This window comes from Pipra filicauda, unplaced genomic scaffold (genome assembly GCF_003945595.2).
Source record: "Pipra filicauda isolate LSUMZ 115617 unplaced genomic scaffold, ASM394559v2 scaffold35_size7292922_pilon, whole genome shotgun sequence".
Taxonomy (NCBI): domain Eukaryota; kingdom Metazoa; phylum Chordata; class Aves; order Passeriformes; family Pipridae; genus Pipra; species Pipra filicauda.
This window is the reverse complement of record NW_024104487.1, coordinates 2,154,119-2,167,694: the sequence shown is the minus strand read 5'-3', so window position 1 is coordinate 2,167,694 and position 13,576 is coordinate 2,154,119. Positions and strand designations below refer to the sequence as shown.

The 13,576-nt window shown below is 37.2% G+C and overlaps 2 long non-coding RNA genes across 2 annotated transcripts; both read left to right on the top strand.

The window, feature by feature from the left end:
- The first annotated feature begins 44 nt into the window (after positions 1–44).
- Positions 45–4,363, top strand: LOC120323868. Its single transcript, XR_005564781.1, has 2 exons — positions 45–178; positions 1,441–4,363. It is a non-coding gene; the product is annotated as an uncharacterized LOC120323868 (long non-coding RNA).
- Positions 4,364–8,627: 4,264 nt separating this feature from the next.
- On the top strand, positions 8,628–13,318 carry LOC120323869. The gene is made up of 3 exons (XR_005564782.1): positions 8,628–8,827; positions 11,010–11,076; positions 12,480–13,318. It is a non-coding gene; the product is annotated as an uncharacterized LOC120323869 (long non-coding RNA).
- The last annotated feature ends 258 nt before the right edge of the window (positions 13,319–13,576 follow it).

Genomic DNA, 13,576 nt, shown 5'->3' with positions numbered 1-13,576 from the left:
AAAAGAAAAGAAAAGAAAAGAAAAGAAAAGAAAAGAAAAGAAAAGAAAAGAAAAGAAAAGAAAAGAAAAGAAAAGAAAAGAAAAGACCTCAGATACAATTTTTAATAATGCCTGTTTACTGAAAATTCAACTCTGCACTAATTTAACACACATAAATGTTTATGGAAATTCTGACTCGGTAAGAAATGCTTTGCTTTTAAGCTAGCAGAGGAATATCAGGATATCAAAGCTCAAAGGCTGCTGATGTAATGTATCAACTAAACTTGCGATAGTTTAATTAATTAATATATGTAACCTGGATGGGGTTTTTTTTGCAGTCTGAATTTTCAGTTGAACTGTACTAGCTTACAAGTACTAATTTTAAAGAAAAAGTGTTTATCCAGTTGACTTCATCCCTGCAGAAAGTAATGGAAATGCATGGATATTTGGGTAGGGAAAAGGAGACTGCTGAGCATCACCAGTTACGTGCCGAAATGTACACACCAAGGTTCATCATTAGTGTTAAAATAAACAAATTAGCAAATGGAGCTAAAGAATTTCAATGTCCTGTAAAAAGCTGGAGCCTGTCCAGATGCAAACCATGTGCATTATAATAATAGGGATAATGAAGATTAAAAAAAATATGATGATGATAATAATAATAATAATAGTAACAGTAATAAAAATAATTTTAAATTCAAGTCAAGATGGAACTCAGAAGCATTTAACCATTTGTCTTTAAAGAGAATTACATAAACTGATAGAGGGATGAGACAAATGACAGCATTTTTGTTGAAGTACACCACTAAAATAGTTAAAATAGTTCAGAACAGAAAAAATTACAAAGCATTTTCTACATACTAAAAGACTATATAAATTTACAGTGGCAGAAGCCCTGCTAGGACTCACTAAAGTTTTAATGGTTACCTTAGCACTCGATTTATGTCATCCATTACCAACTGAGCCTGAGCTGGGGATCAACAGGCTGCTTTGGAGCCTGCTGTTCACTCATAGCTAGTTTAAATGCCATTAGCTCCCAAGAAAGGAATATTTTGAGTCACTGCAACAAAACCTGCTGGTATGATTAGTACTGTTACTGCAGTAATACTCAACCACAGTTCTTTTATAGCACTTAAAAGAACTTTGATACAAAGATCTAAAAAAAGCCAAATCATGACCAAAAGGTAAGAGGTAGACAATGCAAAATCAGCTAGCAGTGGGACTACTGTAATTTTATTATTCTTCCAATACACAAATTTAGTTAGACATTTTTTCCCTTAAATTTTAAATTAAGCATGTTTATTTTTCCATTCCTGGGGCAATAGAGGAGATAGTGATATGAAATGACTGAAGGGTGAAGATGGGTGAAGACAGAGGAGATTTTAGATAACCAGCAAAACTTTGCATGTCAGAGTTAAGTAAACAATGAGGTTTCTCACAGGTATTTCCGTTTTTATACAGCAGGGGCTCTGGTGGAGGCCTGAGAGAACTGGGCGGAGAGGGAGCAGATGAAGCTATAATTTACAGCCTTCATGATATATCTACATTGTCCTTGAATACCAAAGGAGCTGAGAAACTTTCACTGGGCAGCCAAAATCCCTCCTTCAAGCAACTCCCTCTGTTTCCCACTGGTGCTTGGAAACAGGAGGACTTGAGCCCTGGTGCTCTTTGCTAGTCACCGCACCCTGTGTCTGATCTTTTCCAATTACTTCTGTGTTACAGTTAGTATTGAATTTATTGTGCTAGGAAACTGTCTGGCTACAGATATGAAATTAATAATGAAATAATTAGGAGAGACATTATTTTATTTCCTTCAAAGTATTCAAAGTATTAAAATGAATGTTAGTTTAGTATTTGAGAAGAAAGGCCACGATTTTATATTAAATAGAGAGTGGCAATTAAAGAACTAGCTGCCACCACTAGCACTACCTGACCTCTACAGTCTTACATGGAGACTGTGAGCTAGCTGGCATCACACCTAGTGAGCTCACATGGCAGAAGAGCTTTGTGACAAAACTGTCATTAGACCTGCACAAACTCAGGCATGCATATTTTCAAGAATGAGAGTGGTCCAACAACCCCAACTGTCTCAACATGTCTTCACAGGGGAGATGCTCAAGCTCACTAATCATCTTCATGTCCCTCTGCACTCTTTTCAGTATGTCCACGTCCTTCTTATGATCGGAGTCCCAGAGCGGGATGCAGCACTGCAGGTGGGATCTCATGAGATCAGAGTTATGGAGCAGAATCCCCTCCCTCGACCTGCTGGCCACATTGCTTTTGATGCAGCCCAGGACATGGTTGACTCTCTGGGATGCCAGTGCACATTGCTGGGTCATGTTGAGCTTTTCATCTACCGACACCCTCAAGTCCATCTCTACAGGGGGCTGCTCTCAGTCCACTTATTGTCCAGACTGTATCTATGTTTGGAATTGCCCCAACTCAGGTGCAGGACCTTGCACTTGGCCTTATTGAACTTAGTAAGATTCACACAGGCCCACTTCTCAAGCTTGTCAAGGTCCCTCTGGGTGGCATCCATTCTTTCTAGAGTATCCAACAGCTTGGTGTTGTCAGCAAACTTGATGAGGGTACACTCAATCCGACTGTCCATGTTGCTGACAAAGTTGTTAAATAATACTCATTGCAGTATGGATCTCTGAGGGTCCCAAGTCATCACTGTTTTCCACCTGGGCATCAGGCTGTTGGCTGCAACTCTCTGAGTGCAGCCACTTCTTTATCCACTGAGCATTCCACCCGTTAAATCCATGTCTCTCCAGTGTAGGAGACAGTGGTAGTGTGGGACAGTATCGAATGCTTTGCACAAGGCGAGAGATTATGTCAGTCATTCTTCCCCCATCCATAAATGCTGTAACCCCATCAGAGAAGGCCACCAAACTGGGCAGGCATGATTTGAACTTCACAAAGCCATGTTGGTTGTCACCAATCACCTCCCTGTCCTCCATATGCCTCAGCATAGTTTCCAGGAGGATCTGCTTCATGATCTTGCCAGGCACCGAGGTGAGAATGACTGGCCTATAGTTCCCCAAGTCTTCATTTTTTATCTTTTTTAAAAATGGGGGTTATAAATGCCTTTTCCAGTCATTGGGAACTTTACCAGTTCAAGTGAAGGAGTATCTCATTTAACCATTACTAATCTCCTTGTTTGGCCTGATAACACCATCACTTTCTCTTGGGACTGCCAGTTTATTTTGTAACTGAGCAAGATCCATCTGTCTTGTGTAAAGAAAGCTAAAGTAGATTGTGGTTTTTTCTCACTCATTAAGTAAACCTAGTAAAGCTCCTTTCATTGCTGGATACCTAGTATTCTAGAATTGTCCTTGAAGTATTTATAGTGATCTTCAATTCTACTCAAAATTTACAGTATCATAATTATCCAAAGTGCTCACAGCACAACACACCATTAGAGCTGTTATTGCTACTTCATGCAACCATTCCCAAACAATACAAAATATAGGAGAGAATTACCTGTAACAGTAACCCACACTAGATACAGGCATGTCTGAAAAAGTGAGTTTTATAAAGTGCAAAAATACTTAACAGGTATCTAGACAATTGATATTTAAGGCCCAAATAATCCACATGGATTAAGTTTCACATATAAGACGTGATAACACTTCTAAGCTTTGTTACAAGGGACCTAAAGGTAAAGTGATAGTTTTCTTGTGCGTTTAATATACTGAGACAGGCATAATTTTTAAAGTATAATCTATAGAATAAGGAACAGTTAAATTTGACACTACTTGCAATCTGTTTGTTTAGCTAAAATCTGTTCTGTCATATCTGTTTATCATGATTTATTGTTACCTCTTCAAAGAGCAGTGATGAAGATACTGAAACTTTCCACTATTCTAATGGTTAAGTCACCAAAGATACAGTATAGTAAATGAAGAAGTGATCTTCAAACATACTCATAGATAATAGGACTTTTAGGAATTTCCATAGCATTTTGGAGGATGTACATATAAAAACTACAATCTAAAACTCCTTTGAGAAATTAACTGGTAGTTTTTTCATTAGTGCAAATTATTCCTAACTACACAATGATTGTAATCTGCTAGATGAAACTTGCTTGGGCCTTCTTTAAAAGTACTGCATCGCACATACCAACTGAAATAATTCAAACCTTTCACAGACCATGCTTGCAGTAAGTGGAAAAAATGTATATTCTTATCTGTCTTTTGCACGGGGCATGAAGATTTAGGTAAAACACATAAGGACAAATTAAATTCCTGACAAAAGTTAATGAATTAATTGCAGGGGAGAGTGAGAAGTATGGCTAAGGTTGTAATACACTATGCTTTCTAGTACATGTAACTTCAAGCTAAAGGAATTTTCATTAAGAATAAATGTTATTTTTCCTCTCTGCTATATTTCCTCTTCTTCCTTCCCCCCACAGTTTATGTTATGATCTCCACTCATGATGATGTTAAAGAAGAGGTAAGAAACTTCTGTGGATAGGAAACTCTATCCCTTTACCTGAAGTGGTTGTAGTAGCAGTAGTAGTAGTAGTCGTAGTAGTAGTAGTAAAAGTAGTAAAACGTTAGTTATAGTGGGATATAAGGAGAAAAAAATTAAGTAAGACATTAGGCTTTATAATAATGCAGTTAACCTAGGCAACTAAAATGGAAATCTCATGGGACTGTTGCCTTCTGCCCATCCTTGCTGCTACCCTGTGATATCAGCATAAAATTTCTCTGAAGTTTTTCAGCTTGATGGTCTTGATCTTACATTACTGCATGATTTTGATCTTATATTCCTATCATATAAAAAATTCTCACAGAAGGAAGGTAAATCAATCTGATATTAAGGAATATCACCCTTGGTTCAGATATTTCTCGTTATGAAATCAAGGCATTTCATTTACACATTTAAAATTGATTTTTGGCAAGGCATCAGTTCTACAGAGGAGTCTTGGCTATTGAACAATAGTGAATAAAGGATTCCACACATTTTCCCATCTGCTTTTCTAATTGTTAAAATAAAAATAACAACTCTGAATGGGAATGAAGTGTTATTTCATACAACATTGGTCCTCGCAACAAACATTTTTGGTGTTGTTAATTTAAAATTTCTCGATCTGAAATCTCCCTCAGTGCTAATGACATCTTGCAAACTTTATTTTCTTGAGATTGGTCTTCAATAATAGAGGTGCTAACTGACAGAAGCTTAAACATGTCCTGTGCCTTTGTATTATCACAGTGTAACAGAGGTGATTGGACCATGTTCCCAGAAGATCCTGTTATTAGCTGATGAGCAGTGGTACCAGGTCCCTCTTCCTCCTGGCAGAAGAACAAACAGAGATGCAGAATACCCTCTGTGTTCTTCTAAATTGCTGCCAGTGTTTGGATTAATAGCTGCAAGGCCATTACTTCAGGATTCTTAGTTCACAGCAATTACACACTTAACAAATAGCCAAGCAACATCTGGAAATGAAAATAAGTATTATTTACAGGCTATCCACGTAAATTAAAAATCAACTAAATAGACTGAAGATGGTATGCCAATAGCCTCAAAGTGTTGTCTTGACCAGTAACCTTGGCCTCTTGATACTTTTCTAGTAACTAGTAGATGTATCAAGATTAAATGGGTAAGAGAAGTTACTTCTCAAAATTGTGTATGCACCAAAATAAAAGCTTTTATCTCCTGGGCTGGAAGGAATGTCAGAGTAGATGTATCAAGATTAAATGGGTAAGAGAAGTTACTTCTCAAAATTGTGTATGCACCAAAATAAAAGCTTTTATCTCCTGGGCTGGAAGGAATGTCAGCTATATAACTAGTCATCTTCTTGATGTTCAGTGAAATCAATGCTGGCTGAAAGAGGCAGGTGCCCTGGCTCTGAGGCATTCATAAGAGAAGTTAAAACACAGGATGATTTAAAAAGATAGTTAAAATAATCTAAAAACAGTGCTCAGTAGCTGTGAGAATGAACATGGAACTGTAGTTCATGAGCATCAATTTTCCTTTCACTGAGGCTAACTATAGGAAAAAGTAAACAAAGCTGTATAGTTTTCATTGTTGTCCTCACCTTCTATTCTTAACAAGGCCAGACAGAGATTGGGGATGGGGTGTGTAATACCTCAAGGTCTTAGAGTCAGGTGAACGGCTAAATGCCACTTTGAGGATAAATATATCAACCATGCACCTCCACGATCCATTAAATACTTGGCTTATTCTCAGAGCTGCTTTCAAGCATCACATATTGTCACCTATTGCTGGGTCCTTATTATAAGTGTCTTTCTTGGTTATTTTAGAAATTACAGAATGAGAAAGGTATCAGGAGACTTGAGCCCAAAGGCACTGCACATGTAACCAGCATAGTGAAATCAAATACCATTCTGTGCATATTTTTGCTCACCACAGCCACAAAAAAACCATTTCCTTGCATTTTGCCCTTTCCATGGAAAAAGAAAGAAGGCTTCAAAGATTTTGACTGGCTAACTTTGTACAGGATATTACATGGAAATATATGTGCTAATCAGCCTTTTTAGGCATATTGGAGAAAAGATTAGAAATTAGGATTGCTGAAGAAGCCCATATGGATATAAAATCAGAAGATGATGTATGTTCTGTGTTCTTTGTAAACATTCAGAAAAGCTGATTTTACTGTGATATCCATGACTCCCAGGGCAGCACTAACTTTTTACTCACAGCCAAAACTACTCATTTTAATGTTAGTGTTTGGTTTGTGGCCTGCCATGTGAAAAAAATGAACCATAGTTACTCAGCAGAGTCAAACTTGAGGATGACAGTTAGAGAAGCCTCCTTGCTATACTTACTCAAGACCTCAGAAATAAAGCAAATAGCAAATTCTTCATATGAAATAAATCACCATTCAGACGTGTCATAAATTTGTGCCATGATTATTCTTCATCTTATATGACTGATTTTTCAGAATTTTTTATACCACATTCATTCTTTCAGTTAATCAGATTCATTGATCTCCCTTTTAAAATAAAGACAATGGATTGATCACAGCCATCATATATGCTGTACAACTTCATGTTGAGAGATGAAGTGGAAGTGCTCTCTAGTAATAAATAGATGATCTGCATATTTATTTCATCAGAGCAATAATGAAAGAAAAAGCTGTCAGCCTGATTGTCATCTGCAAAGATGTACTTCATGTACCTCAGCACTGAAAATTATGAAAATAGACATATTTACATTAGCACTACCTTCAGTCCAAGCATGAATTATAGAGTATTTTACTGTTGTGAACAAGATGCTCTGAAGCAAAGCATAGCATATTTAAATGGTATCATTTAAAATGATACCATTCATCACGACTGGGGGGGGAGGGGGGAAAGAAAGAAACAGCTTGTGCTGACAAACACTGTCAGTTCTGTGTTCTGTCTTCTCCTGCCTTGTGCACTTTGGTAACATGATGTAAAAGCCACATTCTTGCATGTTCATATTTTGTTCAAGTACCATCTGCCAGGGACTGGGAAGAGCTGACTGGGTGCCTGCAAATGCAACTTCTTCTGCAGAGAAGCTTCTCTATTGACTGCAGGAAAGGCAGCTCCACCTACTGACACTTCTGTCTGTCTGCTTTTTAAAGAGTGGAGGGATTACTCAGTAGCAGCATCTAGTCTCATTTCCCAGTGGAAATGCAGTTCCCAAAAAACACTGAGAAGGTATTTCTAAGCTTTAAAACTAGTAGTCCACATTAGGGTATATTTTCTCTCTTAAGATGTCTGAGTCATTCTGTAAATTTAGTTTCTTAAAACATGACTTTCTGATAGTACAAGATCTTACAAAAGCAGTACATTAGGACATTTAAAATGAGATACCGATTTGACTTTAACTGTGATCTGTCCTGACACAGCATAAGGCTATCTGTTCGCTTTTGATCCAGGCATATTTTTCTGTGTTGCAGGTGCTCAAATATTTATCATTGTAACCTCAATCGTATTGTGTCTTTCAAAGCATTTTTTGAGAAACGGCAAACTTTTGTCACCTTTGTTTCTGATGCAACATTACTGCACTTGGTACATCAGGGGTTTTTCTTCGAGACAATACCTAATGCACACTCAACTCCATTGAAAGAAAATACAGTCAACTTGGACAGAATCAGTATCACAACTTGTGAGCAAAACTTGGTCTTGACCTCACAAAGACTGTTTCTGCCTGCTTCAGTACAAGTCAGAGAAACTGAAAGCACACCTTTCAAGTAGCCACATGTGGAAAGGATGAAAATATCTGTTGTGTCATGAAGAGCCTAGGCTGACTGCTGTAATGAGATGTTTGGGTGGAACTGAGAGTGAATGGAGCTTGATCTGAATGCTAATGTAGCTGTAAGGAGGCCTGACCTGATTTCTACTGATTGAGTGGATGGGAAATAAACTTACACAATCTTTATTCTGCTTTTTCTGGGGATGGTAGGGCAGAGGGATACCGGTATTGATATCAAATACACATCCATCCCCAATTCTTAAAAAAAAAAAAAAAAAAAAGAAATTTTATACAACACACTTGTGCCCCCAGATTTCATAGAATTTTGAATAGTTTGGCTTAAGTCACTGACTTAAAAAAGGTAAACTTCTAAGTCAAAACAAGCTTGCCTTGCTGATTTTTGTTGCCTGTGTACTCCCTTTAACTAATTCAGTCTTTCTTTTCAGAGTTTGATTCAAAGGTGAAAATTGGCTTATCAAGCATTAGTGATAAACCCTATACTGGTCAGTCCTGTAACATATCCAGTAGATGGCTAATCAACCAAAAGCAATTCGTAGTCACATATTGATCACAACTTGAAAGAAAACCTTTCTTGCTACAGTGAAGATCTGCAATGGCAGAAACAAGAGAGTATCTCAGTGCCAGATATTGTGATGTAAGTATTAGAGTGCTTGACTGTAAAAAGTAGTATGGAGCGTTTTCCAATAGGATAGTGCCCAGTTCCATGTAGAAAAAAAGTTTTCAGACTGAATCTATATATAGATATCAAAATTGCAAACTGCTCTATAGCTTGAGCACAGGTGCCTGAGAGCTTCACTAGCAGCAGGAAATGTTACTAAATGAGCATTTTCAGTCAATATCTGAAAAATGACAGAGATGACACAGAAACTGACATTTCTCAGATATGAGAAAATGCTGATTTGCCTACATGTAGTGTTTCAGTTGAAGAAGTCATAATTTTAACAGTCAAGAGGTAAATGTGCCAGCACTTCTACCAGAGAGGTATCACAACCATTGTCAGGTTAGCCTGCAAATGGTCCAACTAGGCTGCTGTTGAAAGCAAGGTTTGGAAGAGAACTCCTGTTTCTGAACCTCAGAGGCATAGGTTGTTGCCTCTCCAGAGGCACTCAGCTTGAGCTGAAATAAACCAACTCTGTCTCAGAACCTAGGGTCCTAACTACTCTTTAACACAAGACTCCACTCACCATGGCTCATATTTCTTTGCTGAATAGCTTTATGTGCCTTAGTTCATTATTATGTTGGAATACAACTTAGTAAGTGCTCAGCAAAAGAGGAACTCATTATGGCCCAAGGTCAGAAGTGTTTCAACAATATGAAATTAACACCTAGTATTTCTCTTGTTACCATTTGTTATGCAGATGTAGTTCCATCTCTTTTCAAAGAAAAATTACACATGTTGTAAGTGTAAACCTTTGACAGCTCCCAGAGGCAAAACAATTTGGTCCATTGTTTGTCAGGTGATTAAACACAATCACGTTGAAATTCCTCTGTAATGAAGTTGTATCACCGTGCAATAAATGCATTCAATTGATTAACTGAGTTAAAGCCTTCATTTTCAGAGGAATAAGACAACACTGGCTTTTTTCAATTTTTTAAAGCAGTTTCACAGATGCAAGGCTGATGTTCGGAATAATTCCAGAAGGGATTCAAATCAAGAAACAAGGGAATAAATGAGGGTGCTAGAAAGGAAGATTAGACAGGTAGATTATGCAAAATGATGTAAAAACATGGAGTTAGAGGTGAAAAAAAATTCACTCCTTCACAGAGAAGTCATCTGTGTAAAGTCTGCAAACACTACTGCTCACAACAAAATAAGATTTTTGTGTGTTTTATTAATATTTTTCACCAAGACTTACCAAATTGTGTCACTAGTTTTTGATCAAAACAGACAACTCTCCTGCAGCTCTCTAAAAATTTCCTATTATGTGAATAAAGCATAGGAATAGTAGCACATGCTTTCTGAGACACACTAATCCGTGAAAAATGAATGCCTTCATATTTCTTTCTCATTCAGTTTCTGCCTCATATCTCTTCCAGTTCTTAGACCCTGTCCTCTTTTGTGCAATCTCACTGTTCTATTTCCTCTTCTGTCTTGTGAACGTGAATTTTGCTGTTGACTTATGTTCTGTTTTTATTAAATCACAGTATGATATAGCTTTAGTTACTGTAGGTCCACTAAACCCCAGAAGATACTTGCCCAAAAGAAAATGTGGACTCATTGCTAGGGACTGTAATCAAAATGAGGGCAGTAGTCTATTGTCCACAGCAGTTTGATTTAACAACTTCAAAAAGGCTCAGGAAAGTACACCACTGCATTATTAATTGTTGAAAAATTTTTGAAATTGTTGGGAATTTTGCATGGGAAAATAATGAAGACTAAAAAACTCTTAAGTAAGTTTACCTTCTGTGAGTTATTTTATGACATGTCAAGAAAAAGAGAGTGTAAAAATTATTTCTGCATAGGTTTGTAAAAATCCATTTTCTTCTGCTCTCTCTTTCTCTCTCCCTCCCAGAAGACATAGGATTTTATGGTTTTAATGTTTACACCTACTTTTCCAGGCCTCAGTTTCTTGAGGATCTTTAAACTAAAAACAACATGAAAATAGTTTGTTTAGTCTGAAGTCATATTTGAAATATGTGATAAAGGATCATATTTTAAAGTATGTAGGCACTCTAAAGTGTGTAGTTTATCACTCTTTAAATTTTTAATTGATTTTGTGTTTTGTTTCCCCGTTTTATTTTTCTTCCATTTTGTCATGAACGATTGCTGGTTGTTGCCATGGTAATTCTAATTTTTTTTTTTACTGTTATTGCAGCTTTTCAGAAGAGAAGTCCTTCTTTATACACATTTCAATTCCTGTAGAAAAAATGACTGCTATTCAGGTATATAATGTGGCACCATCTTCAACACAGGGGGGCCCCTGGTGGTCTAGTGGTTAGGTTGCAGCACTCTCACCACTGCAACCCGGGTTCAATTCCCACCCAGGGAAAAACTCGCCCGGGCAGATGGAGCTCGTCAGCCCTGTAAGGCCATCCATCTAACAGAAGGTCACTCTAAACAAACCTACGTCCTGAGGACCTCACTACCACTGTCCAAGCTTGCTCGGCCCCGGCAGATGAACCTCAGGATTAAAGGGTGGGCTCAGTTCAGCGCACACTGTGTCTCACCTAAAAAATCCACTGCGCAGGCTCGAGGGGTAACGACCTTTCCCAAATCTTCGTTCGCGAAGGCTGGCCATACACATCTTCAACACAGTGTTACGCCTAGATCCCCAAATTCTTGCTATGACTGACCCTTGTATATACTTTCTGAATGAAATCTGAGATAAGACCTTTCTAATCTATCCACACAAGTAAGAAATATCTTTCAGGGCTTGGCACCATCCTAATGTTCAATTCTAATTATGTCAACACTCTTTTATCTCTGGGCAAAGCAAAATGTTTCCACTTACATCTCCTCAGCATGCAAACATACTTTTACTAAATTGTACCCTGCCACACTCTGAAAATTTCTCTTCCACCAACCATAAAATATTATTTTCATTTTTATGCTCCTTCCAGTCTTACCTCCCATGTTTTAATTCTTTACCCTCAGGAGTTCAGCTCCTTCCTCTAATCTGCCCCTAATAGTAGTTTTAATTATACATCCAAATAAACATTTTCACATACTTCCTTATGCTCAGAAAGAACTTCCAGTAAGTATCTAAGGCTAAATAATCTCCATTGCAAATGTAATGATAAAACTAAGAAGATCTTCGAAAACCTCTGTAGAATTGTTCTTTGTCATTCATGGTTTTAAAAATGAAACTAAATGTGATTATTTATATTTTGGTGTCACTTCAGGCATCAAGTAGCCAAAGGGAAACAACATCTCATGTTGTGCTGGTGTCCACATTTTGCAATCTATTGTGTTTAGTCAAGCACAAGTATTATAGCTTTGTATGATATATACACAAACAAACATACATATGTAGATATTTCTACTAATAATGGGGGGTATAAGTATATATCTAAAATATATGCACTCTCTATATATTTAATTTTTTAAGTTCTAACTTAGGTACATATTGAATCTTTTTTATGCAAGGAGAGGAAAAATATAGGAGAAAAGTAATAATTTTTAAAAAACTTTTCTATAAAAACACAAAGAATAGAGCCGGATTCCCAAAAAGAAGAGTCCAGAAATTTCCTGAAAAGATGTGATAATTGCAGCAGTATATTGCACCAGAGGTTATGCAGATATCTTTGGCAATAGGCAACATTTTTTTCTTCATTCATTGTCTCAGGTGGAACAAAACCAGGCGATTCTCAAGACAGCTCCATAGACAGAAGACCAAAGCAACACAGAAACCAGTTCTCTGTTTCTTCGTTGAACCACACATTTGCTTGCCTGTAAACCCGTCAACACAGATTTATGTTCGCTTTTCTCCTTATCCTTATCAGACTGGTACAGCTTCATGTCAGAGAACTGCCTACCTGGCTTTCATACTCTCAGCTCTTGCCTGGTATTAACATTACCTCTCTAGCACCACAGAAACAAAATGGTGGCTCGTGAGCAGCCCGTGAGGGTGCGTGTGGTTAACTTCCCTGTGTGCGTTAGCTCAGTGAGAAAATTCAAGAGTCACTTGTCACTTCCCACTCTGAGAGCACAGAGCATGACAAATCTCTTTTTGTGGCATCTTGAGGTTTTGTTGCACTGTAACTACTCTAGCTTTGTTATCTTCTATTTGTGCTGCAGAAACACTCTGTGGCCAGTTATTGTATGGACTGGTTTAGAATAGGAAATGATGAAGCTTTAACACCATTAGTCCCCTTATTGTTGAATATGTTACAATCATTCTTTTTAAATTCACAAAAGTTAACAAAGGGCTTTTCTAAATAGAGCTTGAATGTCTTAAAAATAAATCTGAGGCTTTAATGCTCTGTAATTATCTTGTCTATTATCTCATCTACCACTTAATCTTTCATGCTTTTTTCTGATCTTTTAACTATATGGAGGGGTTGCCATTTTTAAAAAACATACATCTTAAAAACAATTCTGGGTATTTTTGATTTTTATTTTTTTTTTGCTTCTGAAGCTTCATAAAATTCACTTGAAGGAAATTATTTTGAGTCTTCACACAGAGATCACTGGCTATTTTAAACTTGAAAATAGTACCTAATTTTGTTATTGCATTAGAGTTCCTGAATTTAAGGCAAAAATATTGTTCAACTTGCCACAAGCACAAAATGATAATTCTGTTACTTTCCTGTATTAAGTTGTATACATGGGTTTTCTGCCAAGACATAGCAGCATTAAAGCGACTTTTGAAGACAGTTTTGGGTGAATTTCTAGATTCTTCTGAGGACTAAAGACATGAACTAGGGCTGAGTCCCACACAGG